Consider the following 9,955-nt stretch of genomic DNA (forward strand, 5'->3'; position numbering starts at 1 on the left):
CCAAAAGTTCGAGTGTAACTTTGGCAGTGTGACAAATTGCACCATCCTGTTGAAACCAAATGTCATCCATGTCATCCTCTTCAATTTCTGGAAACAAAAACTCGTTGAGCATGACACGGTAATGCTCGCCATTTACTGTAACCGCGGAAGAAGAAGAAGACTCACCACTTTGGAAATAGGTTTTCAATATTTCCCAATTTTGTTCAAGCGTATAACGTCCCATTTCGTAAATGTCAAACCTTTAAGTAAATTATGAACACATTTGACTTGTCATTTGTGTTACCATTCTCAAAAAAATAAGTGGTTAAAACCACACCTAAACGTCAAGTTTTTTCTGCATTTTATTCGACATTTTTCAATTCCAGAATATTCAATTTGAACCATGGAAAGATACACAATCAATCAACGCGTTAAAGTTATTCAGGTTTATTATGAAAACTACATATGTATATCAGCATTTTATTCACACTCTGCTCGATCATTTATGTTATGTCTCACGATCTGTCTTTCTATATTGAGCGTAAGCTGATATTATTACTTATTTTACCTAAACAATTAAATACCACACAAATGTCTCCCCTTATGCGTACTTTCTTCCACTTACAAACTACTTAGTATTTATTCATTAAGTTGGGCCAAATCTCGGCTGTATTGCAATACCGGGCCAACCCGTGACAGAGGTGGGGCAAGCCCCTAAAACACTCCGTCTATTTTCAAAAATAAGTTTAACATTTGTTGTCCTCCGATGGAGGATCTATCAGATGTTAAGCTGATAAGAACAGATACTACACTTGATCTTAGCCATAAGGCCGAGAAGCGATAACTTCAATAAGCAAATTTTTAGTACTTCTACGCAAAGATGCAAAAGGTAGCTGAGAAGTGCAGTAGGAAAGAAAATCTGCAAATGGAAAAAATCAGCAAAATAAGGCTGAAAGGTATGAAGGGAAGGAATATTTGCAAATATTTCTGTGTTTGAGCAGCAAAAAGAGAGTCTGATGAGTGAGGATAACCCTCCATAAAGGAAATGAAGTGTATGGGCTTCTGTACAAAAACAACACTCCGGGCTTTAAAACAATAGAAATCTCATCCACCAACAGAGAATTTTGTCAGTTATATCCTTTGTGAACTCGGAGTCCTTCATACAAATTCAAGCGTATAGTTGAATATCCTTGCGGTAAGTATTACTCTTACCCCGATGTACAGAATACAAAGGTGGCATCTATCCCGTGTCGCTATTACGCTCTTATAATACGTTCACATATGCATTAATTACCTATAAATCCCCAAATTAATCTACCCGTTCGCATATGGCAGATTACTTGCAAAATTGACAATCAGCTGTCAAAAATTATGGCAGCAATACGCATGCGAAATTCGATATTACATTTTATAATAAGCAATAAGAGGACAAAACGTTTATAGACATTCGCTTTAACAAACATTTAACTAAAATTATGTCTACAAATCTGTTTTCGTTGCCGGCGTCCATTTAATTTATTTTTTATTTTGATATTTCTCTTCACATTCGTAATAATAATTATCGATAATACAGACATACAGCCCCCGAAAGTATGATTATTATCTAGGATTATTTTATAATCTCAGATTTTGGGAGAGAAATTTTGTACGGGAAATCGCACTTTTTAATTACGGATTTTGAGTTCAGTGCGAAGAAGTAGATCATCTACTTATAGTATATGCGAACGTATTATTAGTGAGTTTGACAGGATCGCTGTGTGTATGACGTCACACTTGGGCACTTTATTCGTGTATTGTTTACGCAATTTCTTCATCTTCTTGCATTCTTGTCATATTTCTTTAAAGTAGGCCACATACAGCGAGCGGCTCGTATGTGATTTTATACTGATAGCGTAAAAATGTACAGCAAAAGCGCAGATGATGCGATTACAATGTTTATTATTTATGCCTGCTTATAAAGAAAATGGGGAAGGGAGCCAAAACAAAATGCGAAACGCAGAAAAGTATGGGTAAATGATTGGCTAATAGAAGAAGAAAAAGAAAGGTACGATGTAAACCTATTAAATCGTTTTGAATTGTCGGATTCTAGAAAATATAAAAATTGTTTACGTATAGACATGGAGACTTATAACTATATTCTTGAATTGGTAATGCCTGCAATTGTTAAAAAATTACATTAATACAAAAAACCATTACGGCAAATGAGGGATTAACCACTACGTTATGATTCCCTGTCACAGGACCAAGCTACGGAGACTTCAAATTCCTGACAAAAATTTCATCACTGTCTCTCGACTTAATAGTAGTAGAAATACATATGTTCAGCAATTCTCCCTACACGAAAGCCACTTATTCCTATTCCCCTGCTCTGGTTTTTTCGTTTTTTTTATTTCATTCATTTTTTATTTCCCATAATTCTAGCTCATTTTTTAAGCACTCAACTAACTGCAGTTTCTAGTTTCTGGCTCAAGCTCATTTTGCGTCGATATGCACACTTCAAGCATCAACACAAATCGAGATCGCTGTTCTTGTTTTCAATGCAATGGTGGCGCATCACACCACAAAAACTGAACATCTTCGCGAGCCGTTCGCTGAAAATCAAAATTTTTTATGCCCACAGACGGCACACATGCAGCGGATTGCGAGCATTTTCGTAGTCTGTAGCCTACTTTAAACAAATTTTCGTTGTGTTGTTTTTGAATTCTCATCCACTTTATGACATTCCTTAATTAAGAAGTTTTATGTTGGTTTTGTAAATTACCTTGACTTCTCTTCAGTTGTCGAATAAATCTTTCGCCTTTTACTAAAGATTTCCGTGGAGAGGAGTAATTAATGGGTCTATAAGAATTTTTGTGAATGGCTCGACTTTCCTTACGGGGAAGCGTTGGGCCGACAATGAATGCATTAAAAGGTAATTCCGAGGAGGGAAAGAGCGTTTAAATTAATTTAGAGATCTTCTTGTTATGAGTTTTTAGGTATAGTTTTATAATTCGGTCCAAAAGGAAACTTTTTTTAAAGGATTTTTTTGTTAGATGAGCTTAAATATTAAATTTCACCTCAACCGCTGTCTTTTAACCATAACGAAATTTACCTGGCATCTATTATTAATGGTGTCATGCCGTGAACAGCTGATACTGTCATTTATTTATTTGTTCATCTCGAAAGTATAGAAGCGAAGGAAAATATACCACATCATGAACAGTGACGATAAAATTTGTGATTTATTAATACAATGCCATTACAAGGATGATAGAATACAAGGTTGCGCCTACCGAATTCGCTGTGTCCTCAGGCTCCATGAATAAACAAACGAACAAAGGTTTTTCATAGAAAAATAGTTGTTTCATAAGAGAACTTACATTTTTTTTTAATTTTGTGTCAAGAGGCTTCAATTATAATATTATAAACTATTTAGTTTTTGTTAATTTTAGAATGAAATTTACTGCTGTCTAAACGAAATATTTTAAAGTTTCAAATCAGCTGACCCATAATTCATACTTGGCAAATTTTAATCTTATAGCGAAGGTAAACCCCGAAAAAAGTCATAGGCATGCTGCAGTATGATTTTATGTTGATGACAAGCCAAATCTTCCATATTTTTTTTTTGTTTAACACGTTGAGCCCGGCATCGATATTACTGTACTTTCCATTTGGCCGGCAACGAGCGAGCAATCGGGAATATTCAGACTGGAGACTGGAGCGATTAGTTAGAAACGAATTGCAGCAGACAAAAGTACACTTTGAAAATATATTCTGTTTAGAGTGTTTCAATAAACTTCATTAAAATTACTATACATTTATTTTTTAACTATCGGTCTTAGTTCATTGTCGGTCCCTAGGGACCGACGCCGGCCAAACGGAAAGTTCACTGTCGGTCCCTAGGGACCGACGCCGGGCTCAACGAGTTAATTCAGCAATGTTAAATGTTCAAATGCTTTTGGTTCAGATTCTAAATGAATAATTAAAAAGAGAATAGCAAACTCAAGTTGAGAAGGATGAAAATGAGAGGAGAACTATGGAATTTCACAAGGAACTAATGCACAAAATTTTAGAAACAAACTATAAAAAAATATTAAACTTATTTTAAAAAAATAGTGTTGTTTTTTTGTCCATTATCGCGCACTATGCTGTAGCACTAAGCGCTCTCGATATGGAGTAAAAGCAATAAATAAAAATAATCGCGCACTATTTTCGTTTGTGAAGATCACTACCCAAATTTAGCGGAGAACATTTTTAGCCTCCATTGACCCTAACAATTTAATACTTTTCAAATTAAAAAAAAATTAGGGCCAAAATTAACCGAAATATTGGGTTAATACATACATATATTCCACATACGGCGCATATAAAGTAAATTTTATCGTAGACTCTTAGCGACAATATAAAGGATAAATAAAATAATTGCAATCCCGTGCGATTTTTTATTTTTGTTTTTAAATAAGAGAATATAAGGAAAACTTCAATACACTGTAGACGAAAATTGTAACATTGAGGGGAAAAGCAGTAAGCGATTTAATATTCTACAGTTTTTCCTCTTTCATAAATGATATGCCGTGGTCTCTTATTTTTGGGCTGTTGTAAAAATAATATTTGCTGGAACTTATGCTGTTTTTGCTAAAAAATTTCATTATTTTTGTCCCAACAGAAATATCCTTTAAGAAGTATTTTTAAGAACAAAATTCATAATGCAATTGCATAATAAAACTCCATTTAAAATCATCAGCCAAAAAGATATCTACACACACACGCACATGGGTACGTGCTTCCCCTGTTATTAACTCGTCACTGTCGCTTTTCTGGTGTAAATCATTTGACAGCTCCACTAGCAGTGTCCGAATAGGAATAACAGAGTCAGTTTGAAGACTGCTGTGGCTGCCACTGCACCCCTAAACAAATTTGTTGAGACTCTGGTGTGTTCCTGCATACATTCCCATATATAATAATTACGTCTAAACATATGTACATGCCACACATCACTCTCGTCATCATTTCCACTTTATCGGTATGCCAAGCGTCCTATTCAATTCAATTTCGTATTCAATTAAATTTCAAATTGATTTATTATTGCGGACAACCACCAGCAGTGGCTTTGTGGACAAGAGCAAGAAAAATTAAACTGACCAAGTGCAAGTGGTATCGAAATAAGTATTTTACCTAAATATGCATACACAGATCCGCTTGGCTTAAGTTTGGCATTTGCGAGAAACAGCAGGTATGCAAAGAGCAGCAACAAAGCACCAGCTGGATATGATAGCACTTGGCGCATGCGTTCAAGTAGAAGAGCGAACGCAGTAGCCACAAGTCGGAGTAATGCAGTTGATTGCCATTATGCAGGTCAGCGGGTGGTCACTACAAATATGTGGATTAATTTAACTAAAATAAGATTCTGCCAGTTTAATTTGCTGCATATAATTTATTGTTGAATTGCCAGAAATAATTTATGGTTGCTTAATTTGCGCTACTTTTTAAGTATTACAAAGTGATGTCTAATTATTTGACAGCAGCGCATGAAATATGAAGCTACTGCGTATAGTTTTTTTTGGCATTTATATTTTCTTTGCTGATATGAAGGCTCATTAGAAAAATTTGTTTATTAGTAGTCCTTTGACTTTCGCATATGCAGCTTGCTGGCTTCAGATATCTGGGAATTCAATGTAGTAACAAGAACAAAACCATTTTGTTATTAAATACCTAAAGTATTGAAGAGACCACGACTGTTTTATTGCCATGTAAATGACAACTAAATATACTGACTCGGGAAATAATTTTAAATCGAGCTCTATAAATACAATAATATAATACTTTTTTTAATGAAGTTAATATTTACTTAATCATGTAAATATTAAAAATAAAATTTAATTTCCATTCGAAATGGTCACCATTTGCTTCTACACAAGCCTTCAAACGATTAGGCCATTCAGCTACTGCAGCACGCACGGTTTCCATGGACATTGACGTCGCTGCTCGAACTAAATATTGTTTGAGATTCCCCAAATTTCTGTGAGGTCTTCGTCAGGCCATATTTCCCCAATTCTGACCACAAACTGTGGTCCAATGGATTCTGATCTGGTCTTCTAGACGGCCACTGTTGGGTGGTTTTTGCTTTATGGCTGGAGTGGAATCTTGCTGGAAGATCCAACGCTCTCTATTGAAGAGAGTACTGCTCAACTGCTTCACCATGCCTTCTAAGACATCCTCCTGGCACACTTTTGTCCCGGTCTTAACCCCTTTTTCGCAGAAGTGAAGAAATGTAACGCCATTGTAAGACCGACTGGAGGGTGCTCCCATTGAACCCTTGGAACGGCATGTTTTGCGTCTTTAGAAGTTTTAGCATAGATTTTGTCGTTTTGCTTATTAAAAACTTCTTCAACAATGAAAATTTTCTCATCTGTGAATAGAATATTTTCATGGTCGTTGACCGCGATCCACCGAAGAAGCTGCTCGCATCTGTCGAGTCAAATTTTCTTCAAGCGCGTTGTCAAGAGATGACCAGTTGAGCTAAGGAAGGCTTTCATGTAGAGATCATCTCTAAATAGTCTTGTCATGGATCTGGTCGATACATTCCCTTGACATGATTTTCTGCTTTCTAAGGGGAACCACGTTCGAACCACGCGAGAACTACCATCAAAAAAGTCCTAATAAACACGGATAGCCAAACTAAAAATTTTTGAGATATGGCGAGTTATTTTTTCTGACATTTTTTTTCAATTATGTACAAACACACAAAGCTAAAACAAAAAACGAAATTATATAAGGTTGTCAAAAAAGTCTCGCGGTATTTCCGCAAGCTTGTCTTTGCAAGCGCATAGTTCTAGTTGTATTCGTCGCATCGGTTTACGCTAGAGTTTTTGGAAAGCTCTTTTCACGTGCTAACACGTGTTTGATTAATTGTTGTTTGCTTTTAGTCGTTCGTGAGTTATAGCGTCGCAAACATGGAGCAAACTAGAGAGAAAATACGGCATATTTTACAGTACTACTACGATAAAGGCAAAAATGCATCTCATGCTGCCAATACAATTTGTGCAGTTTATGGACCCGATACAGTTTCTATTTCCACCGCACAACGATGGTTTCAACGTTTTCGTTCTGGTGCAGAGGTGATCGAAGATGCGCCACGGCCCGGAAGGCCTGTCGTCAAAAATTGCGATAAAATCGCTGAATTGATCGAAAGAGACTGGCATAGTAGCAGCCGTAGCATCGACCAAGAGCTGGGCATGAGTCATCAAACCGTTATAAACCATTTGAAGAAGCTTGGATTCAAAAAGAAGCTCGATGTATGGGTGCCACACGACTTGACGCAAAAAAACATTTTTGCCCGTATGGATGCATGCGAATCGCTTCTGAATCGCAACAAAATCGACCCGTTTTTGAAGCGGATGGTGACTGGCGATGAAAAGTGGGTCACTTATGACAACGTGAAGCGCGAACGGTCGTGGTCGAAAAGCGGTGAAGCTGCCCAGACGGTGGCCAAGCCTGGATTGACGGCCAGGAAGGTTCTTCTGTGTGTTTGGTGGGATTGGCAGGGAATCATCCACTATGAGCTGCTCCCCTATGGCCAAACGCTCAATTCGGACCTGTACTGCCAACAACTGGACCGCTTGAATGCAGTACTCATGCAGAAGAGGCCATCTTTGATCAACAGAGGCCGAATTGTCTTCCATCAGGACAACGCCAGGCCAATTTTATGAACAATTGAAAATTCAATAAAAATACCGCAGGACTTTTTTGACAACCTTATAAAAGGCTTTCTTTTCATTACCAAGCGGAAACTACATTTTTTCTGAAATACCATGTACATATGTATGTACATATGTATGTATATCCGAACTCTTTTTCAACCCATACGGGTTAGTTAGCGTTTTTGATTAATCCGTAACTGCAGCTCTTCAAAGTTATTTACAAGATTACCATAGACTATTTTTTTTCAAATATCAAAAAAAATCGAATTACATGGGGAGTTTAAATCAGATGCTCTTCGCGGGCCTAATTCAGATCCGCCCTTTCCTCCCCAGCTTACGAAAAAGTTTGGTGTAAATGCTACTACTTTATGCTACTTTACAATCACATTTGTTGCTGTTCGTGCAAAATACAAAAACAACAATTGTGTTTTATAAAAAATTTAGGTAACAGGGTTCATACATAAATCAGAAATGTATCTCTTTTATCATATCCATCAAATGTATAAAGAAAAACGCGTTTGATAGTCAGATGCCAAGAAAGCAAGAGGATTTCGTCCCAAACATGCGGATAGTGAGTATTAACCACTTCGAATTAATGTGTAGAATTTTTTTTTAAATATTAGCAGTCCTATGCACATATAAAAACAACAACACAGTTATGAGTAATACTTCGGGATAGATTATTTAATATACATACATATGTATATGTTTGTATGTATATTTGAAGGACTCCTACTTCACAAAATACATAATTATATTGTGTACACAGGTAGCATTTAAGCTGCGACAAACATTTTTGCTGGCAGAAGAGATTTCTATTGTTTAAGGCCCACAGACTTTTTTTGTGCAGAAACTCATACACTTCATTTCCTTTATTAAGGATTATCCTCACTCATCAGATTCTCCTTTCGCTGCTCAAACACAAAAATATTTGCAAAGATTCCTTCCCTTCATACCTTTGTAAGGCACTTTGCTGATTTTTTTCATTTGCAGATTTGCTTTCCTGCTGCACTTCTCAGCTACCTTTTGCTTCCTTGGATAGAAGTACTTAAAATTTGCTACCTTAAGTTATCGCTTCTCGGCCTTATGGCTAAGATCAAAGTGTATCAGCTTAACATCTGATAGATCCTCTATCGGAGGACAACAAATGTTAACTGATTTTAATATATCTAGCGAACCGTCACTTTCGAAAAGAGTGCGGGAATTTTTTATGTATCACCCCGGGGGGGAAATGTTCCCCCGGGGAAAACGGTCTTAAAGCCCATATTATCTGTTCTTATCAGCTTAACATCTGATAGATCTTCCATCGGAGGACAACAAATGTTAAACTTATTTTTGAAAATAGACGAAGTGTTTTAGGGGCTTGCCCCACCTCTGTCACGGGTTGGCGCGGTATTGCAGTGTAGCCGGTATTTGGCCCAACTTAATGAATAAATACTAAGTAGTTTAAAATGGAAGAAATTAAGCATAAGGGGAGAGTTTTGTGTGGTATTTAATTGTTTAGATAAAAATAAGTAGTATTTATTATCATGGTTCAATTATTAAAGGTTTGCTCACTTATGACATTAGAATTCTGGCACTTCCTTACAAAAGGTTGCATTTAAAAAGGATGAAGAAAATGAAAATATTAAATAACTTTTTGATTAAAATGGTAGCAAAATAGTCCTTTTTTAGTTAAATTATAAAAATTATAAAGTAAAAACGGAAGAATATTCTTACATTCATAAATGCTTAACAAACTACCTGCACTAATTATGTATTATTATATCGACGGCAGCTGCCGTAGCCGAATAGCGTGCTGCGTGACTGCCATTTGGAAGTGCAAGGATTCAAAACCCCGGGGCTGAAACACCAAACGATAGGAAATGTTGTTTGTAATAGCGGTCGGCCTTCGGCGGGCAATGGCAAACCTCCGAGTGTATTTCTGCCGTAAAAAAGCTCCTCATAAAAATAATCTACCATCCGGAATCTGTGATTAATTACATATTGCTAAACGAGTTCTTGTTGGTAACTTATGTATTTTTAAAGTAATCTAGTAGGTACTTTCCCAATCTATATTTGAAAAGCATCTGGCTCAAATTGTCAAAACGTCCATCTTTCACGTTCATTGCCCCAAAAAGCTGTATGTCAGGTTGTTTTCCATATCGTTTTGGTTATGGACATACCGAGCAAGTTCTTGTTCTTAAAAACCCTTTTTAAAGCACAATTTTCTTACTACAAATTTTACTTTTTTTCCACTTTAGATAAAAATTTCTAGGGTTAGCAACCCAGTGTCTTGCTAAGGGAGCTGATTTGTC

General features: G+C 36.5%; 2 non-coding genes and 2 pseudogenes across 2 annotated transcripts; 3 read left to right on the forward strand and 1 right to left on the reverse strand.

Annotated features, from left to right (window-relative positions):
• Window positions 1-625: 625 nt before the first annotated feature.
• LOC129243248 (U2 spliceosomal RNA) lies at window positions 626-821 on the reverse strand. The gene has a single exon (XR_008582266.1). It is a non-coding gene; the product is annotated as a U2 spliceosomal RNA (small nuclear RNA).
• Window positions 822-2,736: 1,915 nt separating this feature from the next.
• LOC129243301 (U5 spliceosomal RNA) lies at window positions 2,737-2,862 on the forward strand. The gene has a single exon (XR_008582278.1). It is a non-coding gene; the product is annotated as a U5 spliceosomal RNA (small nuclear RNA).
• A 5,866-nt stretch (window positions 2,863-8,728) lies between these two features.
• Window positions 8,729-8,840, forward strand: LOC129243278 (U2 spliceosomal RNA; annotated as a pseudogene).
• Window positions 8,841-8,905: 65 nt separating this feature from the next.
• Window positions 8,906-9,085, forward strand: LOC129243181 (U2 spliceosomal RNA; annotated as a pseudogene).
• Window positions 9,086-9,955: the final 870 nt, after the last annotated feature.

Source organism: Anastrepha obliqua, chromosome 3 (genome assembly GCF_027943255.1).
Source record: "Anastrepha obliqua isolate idAnaObli1 chromosome 3, idAnaObli1_1.0, whole genome shotgun sequence".
In the NCBI taxonomy this organism is placed as follows: domain Eukaryota; kingdom Metazoa; phylum Arthropoda; class Insecta; order Diptera; family Tephritidae; genus Anastrepha; species Anastrepha obliqua.